The sequence below is a fragment of the Ambystoma mexicanum genome, chromosome 10, assembly GCF_040938575.1.
Source record: "Ambystoma mexicanum isolate Mex_15411 chromosome 10, UKY_AmexF1_1, whole genome shotgun sequence".
In the NCBI taxonomy this organism is placed as follows: Eukaryota; Metazoa; Chordata; class Amphibia; order Caudata; family Ambystomatidae; genus Ambystoma; species Ambystoma mexicanum.
The window spans coordinates 1,395,534,343-1,395,546,890 of NC_090932.1; positions in this window are offsets into that span (position 1 = coordinate 1,395,534,343).

Consider the following 12,548-nt stretch of genomic DNA (forward strand, 5'->3'; position numbering starts at 1 on the left):
AAGGATATAAATTCCCGCAGTCTCACGCTGTGTGAACAAGTGTTATATACGATGTAGGCCTTACCTCAGGTTCGCCTCAGCTATTATTGGCAGCTGTTGATCTTATGCAGGACCCATATGATTATTTGCGCCAACTGCGCCCAACAGCCGCACAACAGTCACTGGGCTTTACTCCAGCCGGGCTTAACGCCACAAGGGTGGTTGCCTTGGTCCTTTGTAGGCGGCCGCGATCACGTGATCCAGTCACGTGTTGCTCCTGCCTCCTGCCCCGCCTCCTCCAGGAAGCACGCTGGTGCGAGGGACGAGCGGCAACACACAGTGCTGGTTCAAATGCACAACAAAATGCAGCTCTCTTCACGGGTGGGTTTCGCTGTGTTTTCGCAAAGTTATCAATGGGCGGGCGGCTGCCTTGGTCCTTTGTAGGCGGCCGCGATCACGTGATCCAGTCACGTGTTGCTCCTGCCTCCTGCCCCGCCTCCTCCAGGAAGCACGCTGGTGCGAGGGACGAGCGGCAACACACAGTGCTGGTTCAAATGCACAACAAAATGCAGCTCTCTTCACGGGTGGGTTTCGCTGTGTTTTCGCAAAGTTATCAATGGGCAGGCGGCTGCCTTGGTCCTTTGTAGGCGGCCGCGATCACGTGATCCAGTCACGTGTTGCTCCTGCCTCCTGCCCCGCCTCCTCCAGGAAGCACGCTGGTGCGAGGGACGAGCGGCAACACACAGTGCTGGTTCAAATGCACAACAAAATGCAGCTCTCTTCACGGGTGGGTTTCGCTGTGTTTTCGCAAAGTTATCAATGGGCGGGCGGCTGCCTTGGTCCTTTGTAGGCGGCCGCGATCACGTGATCCAGTCACGTGTTGCTCCTGCCTCCTGCCCCGCCTCCTCCAGGAAGCACGCTGGTGCGAGGGACGAGCGGCAACACACAGTGCTGGTTCAAATGCACAACAAAATGCAGCTCTCTTCACGGGTGGGTTTCGCTGTGTTTTCGCAAAGTTATCAATGGGCGGGCGGCTGCCTTGGTCCTTTGTAGGCGGCCGCGATCACGTGATCCAGTCACGTGTTGCTCCTGCCTCCTGCCCCGCCTCCTCCAGGAAGCACGCTGGTGCGAGGGACGAGCGGCAACACACAGTGCTGGTTCAAATGCACAACAAAATGCAGCTCTCTTCACGGGTGGGTTTCGCTGTGTTTTCGCAAAGTTATCCGCAATACACCATTCTTCAGTAACATCTCCCGATATCCCCCCCCACTGCTATGAACACAGGCTGTGACAGCCACGGTGACCGTATCGAAAGTAACAGAAAGTTAACATGATCAAAATCCTTGGGCTCCGACATCCGAGCCTATTACGCCCCTGTGATTCCGCTTGCCCGACTTCAACTTCCTGTAGTCCCACTTGGCTCGCAAATGCAGACACATGTCTCTCAAAGTGCTAATGCAGTTCCTTCTTCCATTTCTGACATGGACTTGCTTGCTCAGCTGACCCAATCTGTGGTTATAAACTGTTCTGTGCCCGCTAAAGAAGCCTTCATTGATATTCATAAATTGCGTGATCCAACTTTATGCCAGCATGTACAATTACATATGAAGGATGGCCCCAATGTCTCGCTGCTATATTCTCAAGTTGTTAAGTCTCAAAACTTACACCGGCTCGAGACTCCTGCGCAGTGTATTGAAAAAACCTTTGAAGAAAGACTAATTAAGGATACCTGTCAGACTCATGCAGACAATACATCCATGCAATACTTCAACAAAGTCAACTGCCATAGTCTCTCCCTAAAAGGCGCTGATGATGCTCCTGGTTCAACGTTACCTTTAAAGGGTGAGGGTCATGGATTTGTGCTCCATGATCATCGCATAAAAAGATGCCTTACCCAGTGGAGAAAATAATTCCTGAGACTCAACTATGTGAGCCTGTGTCTTCGCAGGTGTTTCATTTGTCTCAGTCACCAATCTTATACCCTGATTCCCCAAATGCTTCTGCAAATTCCTCTGTTGTACGAGTGTGTCCTTTGTGAAGCCCACTCCCCGACCATCCTTCGGGCTTAAACAACTTTAAACTGCAAATCATGAGCCCTTATTAACTGCTCGGAATAACAGTGTATACACTCTAATAATTTTATGTGAGGCTCTGCTAAAAAAAGCTGATAGTCAACAGGTTTTATTTGCGAATATTGATGAGAAATTGGACGCTCTAGCAGCATCCATTTCTGACCAATTTAAGTGTTCCCGTGTTTGAAGTGCAACTTGGAAGTGTGGCCCAGAAGGATGTTATCGAAGTGGGTTTCTTAAGTGATGTACCTATGAGTGAATTTAATCATGACAACACTGTGATTGATTGTAATGCATTAGGTCAGTTATCAGTGGCGAACATTTCCAATATGCAAAAAATTACGAGTGAGCCTCGAGAGGCTCCTCAAGAGCAACTCTTTGAAGTTTTTCAAACAACACACAGAAAAAAGAGGAGAAAGGCCTGGTTAAACACTGAGATTAAAATTAAAAAAAAGTCTACTAGGCAAAAGAAAGAATCCAAAAACCAAGACATCACTGGGAAAATTCCTAAAACCAACATTAAAACATTCATTAATGCCCTAATTACTCCACCTGAAATAAATAAAAATAAAAATAAATCTAAAAAAAGTTCCTACTAGACTGGAATATGAACAATCACAAAACATAGTGGTAAATAAAACGGAAGAATTGGATTATCAATTAAACTGCCTGTACTGCTCAACATACTCCATCTCTACACCGCCTGATATTAATGTAGAGATGGAGCATGGCGAGGTGTGTAACGTGGATGACATAAATGGGAATGTGGAGGGTCAGGTCAAAAATATGGAGAGATTTCTAACTATGGAGCAAAAAACAATGCTTACCTCTAACATTGGTAATTGGGGACCTGCTGTTCCCATGAGACTAAAACCTGATATTGTTAAAGACCTTGATAGGGTGATATCTATACGTATAAAAAATGTACAGATGTGAGATCGTAATTCCCAGAAATATCCACGGTTTCCCTTGGATGAGATTAAGAATAAATCAAAAATCAACAATTCTTACTTAACCCCAGTAACAACAGAAGGTAGGAACTTCATTGAGGTAAAAAAAAATGTAACCCTTCAGATGAAAGACAGAAAACGAGAAGAAAGTGGCATCCAGAGACATTGAAGCAATTCAGTTCTTAAGATCTCGAAAACTGCATACTGTGTCTCTGCGGGTTCTGTCACAAATAGTGAGAGAACATATCTGGAGTGGAAGATGCGAACTAGAAAAAAAAGGAGTTATATTGTCAGTATCGAATACAAAACAGTCCACCAGATCCTTAAAAAAGGAGCGTGCCATTTATGTTGCTGATGGAGCCACTTATAGAATGGTAAGCTTTAAGGAAGACTGCCCAAAACACAAGACCAGAAAAAGGAATGATTCAGCTTGCGATAATGATAACTTAAAACTGTCAAGTCTAGCAAACAAGGATATTAAATCAGATCAACAAATATCGTGGGCTTGGCTCAGAAACACCCTTAAGGACAAAAAAAGCTTACCAAAACATTAATGCCAGGAAAAATCTATGCTGACATATATGATCGCTGTGCGGAACACAGGAGGGTTTGCACATCTCTTAGATTTCAATGAATCTCATCATCTATTTACATATGATATAATACTGCAGGAAACCTGGCTCTCTGTGTATCCCATATGGCCCAATTACGATACTGTGTGGATTCCTGCTATTAAACAGGAGAGAGGGAGACCGATGGCTGGTCTTTTGATCGCCCTCAAAAAAGAACTAAAAGGGAACTTAACCCCTTGGGCTTCTCCTCACCCTTGTTTATAGTTGGTCAAACTTAGTATAGGTGATGTATGCATTCGATGGTTTCGCGAATTACTATATTAAACGGTTACTGGAATCCTCTACTTTTGGAAGATGATGAATTTGTCATGTAACACAACTATTAGACTTGGCAGCCTGCGACCAGGAGAGATATACTGTTCTACTAGCAGGCGATTTAGATATATCATGTTTTGAGCAAAAGAGCATCATGGCAGGGGCAAAAACAAAAAGCTGGCTAAACTTAATGGAAGAGCGAAATCTATCATTGCTGAATGGAAGCTTTAAAGATGATGTCCCAGCTAATCCAACGTGACAAAGAGAAAAATCCACTGCCATCATTGACTATTTGTTTATTAATGAGTTAGCCTTGCCCTACGTCCTTAATTTTAAAGTCATCAGCACTCGACAAAGTGATCACAACATTCCTGAAATCGCAACAGAAAAAGCTCCAGGAGTGGCATGTAAGCACTAAATGCATCAGCTCTCCTTATCGCAGGGTCAAAATAGAATCAATTGAACAGCCCCAGAGCTGATCAGTCTGTTAGATAAGCTTAGAACTGAGGATGATCGGTCTGTTATTGAGGAAGTCCCAGATTACACTCACTTATTTTATTTGCTGTTAAACAGAGAAAAGGCATGCATATCTTCTATAAACACAAATATTCCTTTGACCAAACCATACACAAGGCAAAAAAAATTAAAGAAAGATCTAAGACAATTAATTAAAAACAGGATTGATTAATGATCATAAGAATATAGCCAAGAATATGTGCAAAAACATAGGAATTTTGTTGCACAGCACAAGGCACAGAAAAAACAGGATGATAATGAACGCTTTGTCAAGGGTTTTGACCCATGTTGAAACCTTAGACTGGGTAGATGTGGGGATGAGCTGTCGCCGCCCATTATTCTATCCCAGAATAAACTAAATCAATAGACTGGGTGGATGTGGGGATGAGCTGTCGCCGCCCACATTCACGCCAGAATCCAGGAGAACTGCGCAGTTGGCACAAGACCACTCCAAAGATACAACCTTCTTGTGGGGGGTTCCACATCACCACTGTACTGTAAGGATGCCATCAAAACAATGTTAAGCAAGGGTCCTATACTATCAAGCAAAAGACCACTCTATTGAAATGCAGTAATTCAAGACAACTCAAAAATGGATGCCGTACCGACAAATTCCCCAAGGCGGCGCTAGCGGTCTAAACTCTGACAGGGAAACTGTATTTAGGAGTTGCAAGAGGGGCAGGGACTTCAAAGCTTGTTGGTTAATTGAAAATCTTAGCCACCTGCTGTTCCCAGAGGCCAAGAGGCTGAGAACTCTTAACACCCCAGAGACTCACAACAGGAGGCAGGATATCACATGGCCCTTCTGAGTGAGAGGGAGGGGGTTTCCCCTTCAGCCTGGAGGAGAGAGACAATAGCCCCTTTCAGTTGAATGGGGTATGTTAATTTTGAGTGTTTCCTGTCAACAGCCCTCTGCCAGCAAGGATAGACATGTGATCACTGACCCACCCAGACTTCTGGAGGCGGACCCAAACACTTTGGGGAGTTGAATTGCAACAAATATATATTTTATAGAAACAGTGATAACTTATTGTAACCAAATGATAGGAATGTACAACTTTGAGAGTCTTAGTATGGAAAATGCCCTCACGATTTGAGTCCAAACTCCGATTTGTACCATGTTCTGGGGCAAAACCCCGCTAATTATGAATATTGTAGACACTGTATTTAAGCTAGAGACATGGAAAGTTACTGGGATATATGTGGAAGGGAAATGTACCTTTGTATAATTTTTGATGAAAAACCAATGTTGCAAAACCCACTAAAATCGAAAATAAGTTGCCATTTTTGAATGCAAGCTCCTAGAAACGCCAGAGTCGGGACAGGGACTATCTTTAGTAATATATGATGTGTGTATGTGATGTCAAACAACTGTGTACCTGGGAAATATGTATTTGGATCAGGAATAGATTTGTGTGCACATTGACCAGGGGAGTGTCATTTCTGCAGGTCATAAAAATGACATCACTCTGACACACCATCCCTTCCCAAATCAGGGACCAAAGAATCTATTGACCTATCAAATCAAGAGAGCGGCAGGCTTAGTGATGCTAGCCTCTCCACCCACTTTATAAAGCACATAAAAAGAGACACTGGGACAGGTAGAGACATTCAATTCCATTTGCTTCGGAGCATGCTGACCGACGACTTCACATCCAGAGATCCAACACTTAGACTTCCAAGCTAAACAGAGACTACAGAACTTTGAACCAAGAAGGCCCACTGCAAGCAAATGTATTTGTCAGGAGGCCTCAAAATCTTTTGCAAACTATTCAACAGCTGGGCGAGCTGTTTGAATTCTTTGCCAAGAACTTTTGCCGGAACCGCAGACCAGACCCAGACCGCTGTGAGCAGAACCAGAGATCCGGATCGCTGTGAGCAGAACCGGTGCCTGATTGACCCACCGAGCAGAGAGAACCGCCGCTGGACGTGTTGACCAGATCCGTGACGAGGCCCATTCATTTCAAAATTAGGAGTGAGTATCCGCCAGAACTATGCAGAACCCAATCTCTTAGTTAAAATAATCTAATCCAAACTATTTTAACCTAATTAGAACAGCCTCCTAGAAATCGTGTCATCTGTCATTTTTAAAGCTGCACAACTGTCACCTGTCAATTCTGCAGCTGCAAGCTGTCACCTGTCATTTTGAGTTTTACTTTAAATCCGAAAATCTACCTTTATTAAATCGTCCGTATCCCTTGAACCGTTCGGGCTAGGAACGAAATTTAACTTTCATTTGAAAGCTTAGAATATACTTATACTTTTACCACAATCGCGATTTACGCACTCGCAAAATTTACCGCGATTTGCGATTTGGCCTGATTTCATCATCTGTAAAAAGATATCCGCTTTTGCCTGAACTGCTAAAATTCGTTTGCAACCTAATAACCATCCCTGAACCATTGTTAGGGTTGACCTGAACTGATTTAAAGTGTCTACCACTCACCCTGAACCTCGTATAGGGAATTAAAAGCAATTTTAGCATTTTTCATTTCCTTGCCACCACATTACAAAGCACTCTTGCCCGTGTTTTAAAAAGCATACCTGTTGTCTAAGCTTGCTGGGGGGGGAACCGAATTCCGTATTGTATTTGATTGTATTCCTGAAGACTGTGTGTGTTACTTCCATCTCCTTGCCTTGCATATAGGGGGGTGAATTGCCACCAGGGGAAAAGTGAATATATTATCTCTTGTGAAACCATATCAGTTTATTTTCTGTACTGCATTTATTCCACCTTGCATTTCCTTGAAACCATAAAGCATTTCAGCTACCTCATCCTCTATACTACTTCTAAGTAACCAAATCAGTTTACCAGTAGAACATTATCCATTGTTGATCACGGTCATATTTTATGTGTGATATCCAATATTAAGTTATTATAAAAGTGTGATAGATATATATTGTTATATTTCTCAAATAAACCTTTTAAATTTGCAAAACAGACCTACTTCTTGGCTCAGTGGGGTCAGGGGGATTCTAAGAGAGGGGTGTTATATAAGGGTTGTCATCCAGAGTACATGAACTGGACCTAAAAATATATCAATAAGGGTTTCCCTCAGCATCCCAGACTAGGCATTGACTTAGCTGTAGTGTTGAAGTGAAGCCGCTTAACAGCATATTGACAGCATTAGCTACAAAATCTAGCATCTTAAACTCGACATCCGAAGCTACTTTGGTATCATATTACACAAACATCTGTGCAGATTCTGATCATAAACCCAGATCTACATCTCTGTGAGCCAATCAGGGTTCTTTAATGTTTAATCATTTAGATAGAAAACGGCTCATTAATAACTGAGCATGTCTAGAGCCCCAGGGCCAGATGGTTTGTGATCATATTTGTCAGCATTAAGAGCCAATCCTGATGAATGGACCAATTTTTTTTATATAGTGTTTACTAGAATTATAAAAACAGGGTTGATTGCAGACACTTGGAAAAAGTCAATTCTAGTGCCTATATTTAAAAAAGGTGACAGGAGCCTCCCATCAAATTACCAGCCACTAGCACTTCTGGACATCCTGGGCAAACTATATGCTAGATTAATCCTTAAGGATTTTAATAATTGGCTCGTAACGGCAAATATAATCGATCCACATCAACCTGGGTTTGTTCCTGGTTTTGGAACTGCACTAAACCTTATCATTTTGACTGCACTAAAAAAACAAGCTCAAACCTATCATTATCCTATCTAGCTAGCGTTCATCGACTTTAGAGTCGCTTTTGACTCCATATCTCGAAAAATATTATGGGGAAAGCTATCCGAGGCAGGAAGCCCCGATTACATTTTACACACACTACAGCTTTTTTTCTCAAATACATCAATTCAGATTAAATTGACTCAACATGGTCTTTTATTGCAGCCAATTCCGACCAATCGAGGCCTGAAGCAAGGCTGTATATTGGCTCCAACTTTATTAAAATTTTACATTAAAGACATGAATACCTTGTTTCATAAGCCTAGCATGTTTCCCCCAAAATTAGGATCCCACCCGATTGCACATTTATTCTACGCAGATGATCTTGTCATCATTGATCAGACTTCGATTGTCCTCCACAGACAGCTGCATGAGGCCCTGTGTCTTAATTGTTTGTATTTAATACGGGGTAAAGGATTGCTTCATGAACAAATTCCCAAATTGAAGGACGGGAGCCCACACATTTGTACTTGTGTAATATCTTATTAATTCATGAATTTCACATGATGACATTTTGCTGCCTTGCGTTTCATGCCTACAGTGGCACTTTATCAAGATATTGTACCTTGGTCCGTTCCTCTAGTGCTCTGGAAGCAGTGTCTCAGTGTTTCAGCATCTCAGCGTTTCAACACTGTCCTGCCCTGCCTTTCAGAACCGAAGGGCCTGCTGCTCTGGCTCTTGTGCAGGAGCGTTGAACACAGCTGACTTTTGGTCGATGTTATGGAGTACAGGTCCCACACGCCGCATCTCACGGTCACCTCAGGCCTCAGGTCGGTCTGAGCTGAATCTTTGTTCACAAAGTGGGTCAGTGAGTCACACTTGCACACACCCCACAAACCGCTCTGTGGTACAACCTGAGGTGTGAGCTCCCCCCCTTTTTCTTTTCCTTCTTATTTTCCCCTGTCCATCTTTTGGCAATTCCTGACCTTTAAATGGCTACCTGGCAGGCTACCTACTTTTATTGTCCACTAACAGTTCATTAACTGGTTACCGCTGCTGGTCACTAAGGCTCCTAAAGCTTTGGGCCATGAGGGCTATTAGGGCTATCATGCTACCTAACAGCCAAAATATCGGGGCTAATTGGTGCCAGACAATTAGTGAGACCACCAGTGAGAACGCCATTGAGACTAGCATGGGCACTAGCATTGGTGAGATCATCAGCAGTTTGTGGTGTGGACCTCGGGGGCTCAATGGGGGGTAAAACAAGGGGGCCTCTCTACCTGCCTCTCTTCCTGTACCGCTTTCCAACAGTTGGAGCTGGTGCGTGCCTGAGTGGTTGTTCCCTAGCTGATCCACAGCCTGCCTGGCCTTTGTCTACCTTACTGTGTTCTGCCACTACGCTCCACTCTGTTTGCTGTCTCTTGGTCATTCCTTGTCCCTTTGAGAGCAGTCTTATTATAAGCAAAGCTGAGGCAAAAGAGGACCAAAAGAGGGCCAAAATTGTAACCAAGGCTCTAAGTAAAGCCATGACTCAACACATGTCCCTTCGTTCAGTGTGCACAACAAAACCAGTAAAAGCAATGCAAAAATATGCACAAGCAACTATAAAGTGGGCCCTCAGAAGCCACATGGAAGAGATCCTCGTTGAAGATCTTGGGACCATGAATGTGGGAGTAGAGAGGGGAGAAGACACTGAAGATCCAGAATATGCAGGAGGACACCTGGACGTCCTACCTTATATAGATTATAACAGAGTCACAGAGGCCCTTAACAATGCAATTGGAAACAATGCTCAATCCCTCGTTATTATCGCTACCTTCACTAACTCTGTTCAACCTGTCTGAGAAGCCCAGCTTAGGCACTCCATCTGGGCCCTCGAGGGCCATTGAAAGCACTGAGGGAGTTTTGTCCACCAACCTGCTTAGTGCAGAGATCAATGAGCAACTCCACCTTGGTGGGAGTCCATTCCCCTCCCCGTGTCAAGGAGTGGGTGCGTCGCTCTCCACCCCCTACAGACAACAGGCTGTGCTTGGGGACCATCCCCTGGAGGAACAGATCTATCAGACAGATCCTTGCTGGAAACTCTGGAGAGGTCAATTGACAGATATTACGCAGAGAACTGCATGATGGCCGTTTCATCTATCATGGACCCTAATGAAAGGAATGTGGAGCACGCAGTAATCCAGCTGCATGCTGCCCAGGGGAACTACACACAACCCGTGAATGCAGAACCCACCATCAAACGTACCAAAAGTGAAGTCCTCTGTAGAATCGGCAGTTCCACTATTTAGAGAGGTGATCACTGACCCAATGATAATGTGACAGTGGCACCCAGAGGGAAGGCAGTAGAAGAGCATGGGGAAATGGGTTGGCTTGCTGCCCGGAGAGAAGCCCGCCTCCTCCGTTATTTCAGTACCATCTGAGAGAGGATCCTTTCTAGTGATGAAGAAGCATATGGACCCCCCTAATGTCACAGAGAGAATACAGGATGTTACCAACCATTCTCAGCAATTTCAAACCTGAACTAACCAGAGTGAGAATAAGGAGGCAGACTACATTATTAGCAGAGGCCAGCAATCCCCAATTGAAATCAAGGGAATACTGGAGCTGTGCCTGAATGGCATCAGTCTCTCTCTACATGACATCGAGGACGAGATCCATACGTTGCAAACCTCGTGAGCGAGGGCTGAGCAGCGCTTGGATAAATGCATAGAAGTAATTTTAAAGTTGGTTAGGGATAGCATCCCCAAACATCATTGAATAACAGGAAATGTGCATATGCAGATGCTGAGACTCAGACTATATATACCTGTGCCCAAGCCCCTGAGCAAGTGCTAGTAATGGTGGAAATGCAGTCCCAGCCCTGCCATCTTAATATCATCTTCGGTAGCCACTAAAACTCAACATTGGATGCTTTGGACACCCAAGAACCCAAAGCCCCTCCTTGGAGGCAACCCACAGAAAGTGAACAGTGGAGCCAAAACTGGCGGAAATGCACCTCCGCTGGCTGAACCATTAACTACTGACACGACTACATCAAACCCGGCGCTGCCAAGTCCCTCCCAAAATAGAGGGCATCCCTCAAAACCACCTTTGATACACCCAAATGTGCTTGAGGTTTCCAATAGACATGGTCTGACTGAAATCCCCGTTGTGGACTCCCTTGCCGGCTGGAGGAAAGGAAACATCATCTGGTGCTTTAAAGGCTTGAACCATTTCAACAAGTACTCCTATAAGAGATAACTGATCAAAGCAGTGACAGAAACCCTGGGGATACCAATCTGTTGTTAAGGATTTCAATCAGGCGACACACACCTTGGTCTCAGCCAATGAATGTAGCGCTCAATTGATATGCCTTTCTCTTTATTTTATGCGAATTCAATTTGAGATGGTACACAACTCGTATCACATCCCCTTTTTTAAATACCCCGGGTCACAATGGACCATGAACCAGGCTGGTTGGTGAAAATGCAATATTTATTTATTTTTAAAATCAAATGAAATCAGATAATTTGGGGCAGCAATCACCAATGGGGTGATAATTACAATAGAAATGTAAGCAATTCACATAATTAACCTTCTCCCAGAACATATTCACTGCACAATTGAATAGCAGCACTTTTTGATTTTAGGAAAGATAGCACTCAAGTTAAGGTTTCCCCCTGCAAGGTTCCCTCAACCCACAAATAATCGAATTCTGAGTGGATAGAAAGAAGTAGCAGGTAGTCAGGAATAAGAGGGAGAAAACAGAATCACAATCCGACCTTCCCAAACAGAATAAGAGTCACTTTAAACCCTTAGCAAAGGCCTAAGATAACACTCAAATTTTACAAATAATTAATTAATGTGTGGTTAAATTATAATATACAACTGTTTTATCAGAATAGCAGGTATATTATATCACTGGCAATGGATCAGCAAAAGGCATACAATTCGAAAATGAATGGAAAGTTTACAGTATGCTGAAGCCAAATGCCACATTGGAAAACTTTAAATTACCCAAATGATTTTTAATAAGAACTGGTGAAATACTCAGATTTGGAGTGCGGGTTTTGGGCTGGGGGATAGAGGTTTATCACAGGGACAATATAGAGATGAAAATAGCTCTCTAGCTGGTAAATTGAGAGAGATTTGGAAGGTAGAGTGAGATTAATTTTTAGGTAAATAGAGCAGTCAAAAGTGAGAAAATCGGTTTTGAAAGATAGGAAAATATTACTTACTTACACTAAATTATCTAGGCTATATTGTTAAGGAGGAGTGCAGTAAGCTCCAAGGTTGATTTGCGAGGTCAACCTTGTCGCCCCAGTGCTCAACCCCAACAATAAAGTATATGGAAATTAGTTTGATTACTCCAACTATAAGTAAGGGCTTATAATTTACACCAGACAAAATTGAAAAGAGATGGCACTAGCACTTAAACATTAAGGACACGATACAAGGATAATTCTAACAGTTTCAACAAGTTACCAGGGTGTAAATATGATTAATTAGAGAGTGGGATAAGGACA